Genomic DNA, 3649 nt, shown 5'->3' on the forward strand with positions numbered 1-3649 from the left:
CTCTATTTACAAATGATGATTTCGGCACGAGGCCCAAGCACCCAATGACGATTCTCTCTCTGTCTTCGAATTTGTAACGATTAAGCAACTGATACCTAGATTATATAGTCAGACATCCTCCACTGTCTTGTTTATAAAACAGTTGCGGTCATGACTTCCAGGGAGAATGTCACTCAGTTTCGTAACTTCTTAGAGTTTTCTAAACTTTTATGCATTTATTTCACATTTTTACTTTGTTTTAATATAAATTATTTAGTGTTTTTATGATTTTAACTTATGTAATGGTCATTTTACTGAGTTTGGTTTTAATTTGTCAATTTTGTATATTTTACAGGTTTGATGATAAGTCCAATGTCTCGAAGGGTTGGCGAATAAACTTAAAAGGTTGTGATGGCTATTTTCCATCCCGTTCCTTCTATATATTTAAATTTATATATATAATATTATAGATATATATATATATATTATATATATATAGATATATATATGTATATAATATATAATATATATATATATATATATATATATATATAAATATTGTTAAGTACCGGCTTTCTTCATTAATTAAACGGATCCGTGTGCATATTGTATATACCTAAATAAATAACTAATGGTAACTTTCTTTCGTAATAAGTACGAAATCCTGAAATTAAGTTAAAATGTAGCTCTCCAGTATCCTTGTAAAACCAACCTTCTGATTCCCCCTCCTGTCTCGTTCTCTTTACTCTCCCTCTCTCCCCATCCCCACCTCACGTTTTCCTTCGCTCTGGTACTTTGCCACCTGTGTGTCTCGTCCCAGCTCCTGCCTCGTAAGCGCTTCTTAAGAACTTCTCTGATCATTGTGAGTACGGTTATTATACCATATGATATTTTGGATTTGGTATTGGGCAGAATATTTAGTTTATTATGTTGGTTATGTTAATTAATGTGTAATATTTTGATATGTGAAGTTTTGTTAATTAAATGTAATTGTTTTATTGTTTTTTCCATATAACCTATTGTTAATTTTGGGGATTTAACTTGAACCTTGACAATATATATAAAGGTTTTTGCCACGAAGGAAATAAATGAAAAAGCGAGATAGCTAAGTACTTTCGGCCCTGTTCGGACCCGAAAGCACTTGGCTATCTCGCTTTTTCATTTTTTTTCTTCGTGGCAAAAAACCTTTATTTATACATAGCATCACGTTTTATATACTTCGTGATCAAGTTATTCATATATATATATATATATATATATATATATATATATATATATATATATATATATATATTTGTTTGTATTTCTATATTTATTTTTTATCCATTTTTAGATGTAACAGAAGGAAATCGTAGCAGTAACAAGATGAAATGAATCAGTGAGAAAGTGGGATAGAAAGGTGATAGAAAGAAAAGCGCTGAGAACGGAGGAGGTAAAGTAGCTTCAAAGAGACCACAGCTCGGGGCTGAGAAGGGACTCTGCAAAAACCCCTAAGTATTGCTTACTGTCCACCGCAAAAGGTACACTGTAGAGAGTGGGTATGCATATACATGTGCGAGAGAGAGAGAGAGAGAGCGAGAGAGAGAGAGAGAGCGAGAGAGAGAGAGAGAGAGAGAGAGAGAGAGAGAGAGAATATGCATATACATATACTTTGTGTGTGTGTGTATGTGAGAGAGAAACTAATAATTAAATAGATTTGCAGTGCTTTTCGAAATAGAGGAGGAAACAACCTTAATTGAAAATTTGCTTGTAAAAGATCAGGGATTAAATTTTATGCCCAAAAATAGAAATACGAGAGAAGTTCATTGTAACCCAGGTGCAGGAGCAAGGAGGATATCTGAGGCAGTTAAGAAAAGGAAAGTGAAAAGTCGGAAAAGTGCAATCAGTGCAGGGAGGAGGAAACGACTTATTTCGAAAAGATGGGAAGAACTGGCCAGACAGGTCTTGTATCCAACCTGAGGAATGTTTAGAAAACATCCGCGAAAAAACCAATAACGGCATCCTTACAGGACTTCTGCCTAGAACCAATGTAAGCCACTGCTTCTTCAGCAAGGCGAATGGCAGACTGAAGCAAATATGCCGAGAAAAGAGTGTTAGGTTTCTAAACTTGTGGGGCAGATTTATAGGGAATATAAATCTATATAAAGCGATGGAACTCACTTGAATGTGGAAGGAGCAAAACTAATAGAAAACCTTATTAATAAAATCCTCTTGAAACAACTTAGTGTATTGAAATTTCAAGGGAAGTTGGAAAGCTCCTAAAAATCTGGTTAGTAATAGCACTGCAGGAAACATTGAAAATAAGGGTAACGAAAAAAGCCACCAAGGACAAAAGAGAAGATAGAAACCTAGTGGACTCAGGCTTGGAAAAAGCACAATTATTGAATAAGTTTTTACTAGTGTTTTCACAGTTGAAGACACCACCTTAATCCCTGAATCAGCTACTAAATATGAAGGGGCAAAACCACTTGACAAAGTAATATTTACAGAAGAAGACGTTAAAAACAAAACACAAACAATAAACAAGATCAAATCCAGTGGCCTGAATGGGATTCATCCAAGAGAAATTAAAGAGCTAAAAGAGGAGATAGTTCCTCACTTATATAAACTCTACAGAGAAATGGCAGAACAACAAAAGGCACCTAAAGGAAAGAAACTAGGTAATGTGTCCCTAGTTCACAAAAAAGATCTAAGAGAAGAGCCAGGAAACTATAGACCAATCTGTCTAACGTCGGTCCCTTGTAAAATCTTTGAGTCCATAATTGCAGATCAAATTGTGGATTACATTGATAGAAACAACCTGTTGTTAAACAATCAACACGCATTCAGAACATGCTTGGTATTTATGACAGTAGTAAAGCAATAGATATACTTTACTTAGATTTCCAAAAGACCGGCTATCTAACAGATAACAGAGAGCCGTAACAAACAGTGAAGAATCAGAATGGGCAGGTGTAAAGTGTTACAAATAGGAAAAATCAACCCTCATGCCAACTACATACTGCTTGGGAATGACGTAAATAGTGTAGAACAAGAGGAAGACCTTAGCGTCATTATTACCAAGGGCTTTAAATACAGAAAACAGTGCATAAAAGCAGAAAAGACGACACAGAAACTAGTGGGATGCATAAAGAGGAAGTTCAAAGGAAATGGCGCTGCAGCTCTACCCGTCAATAGTTAGACCTCATCTTGAATATGCAGTACAGTTTTGGTCACCAACACTAAGAAAGGACAAATATAGATTAGAAGAGATACAAGGAAGAACCACAAAGTTAATCCATCCATCAGGCAGATAGGTTACCAAAGATGGCTAGAGAGCCTGGACATGTATGGCTTAGAAACATGATGATTACGAGGACAACATTCAAAATACTGAATGGCATAACAAAAGTAGACAGTAACCTATTAACGTTAAACAAAAGCTAGAAAATAAATAATGGAGGGAAACTAGAGCTGAAGAGATACAGCACATCTCATTGCTGGAACTTCTTTACATACAAGATATGTGACACATGGAATAAACTGCCACCAGAAGTTGTAAATAGCAACAGCGTGGAAGAGTTTAAAAGAAAGCTAGACAAAATCATTAGAACACTGCAAATGAACAGTAAAACCTTCTCCTATAGATAAGTGAGCACCCGATGTCTCCTCGGATATACTAACAAGTCTT

Source organism: Macrobrachium nipponense, chromosome 35, assembly GCF_015104395.2.
Source record: "Macrobrachium nipponense isolate FS-2020 chromosome 35, ASM1510439v2, whole genome shotgun sequence".
NCBI lineage: Eukaryota > Metazoa > Arthropoda > Malacostraca > Decapoda > Palaemonidae > Macrobrachium > Macrobrachium nipponense.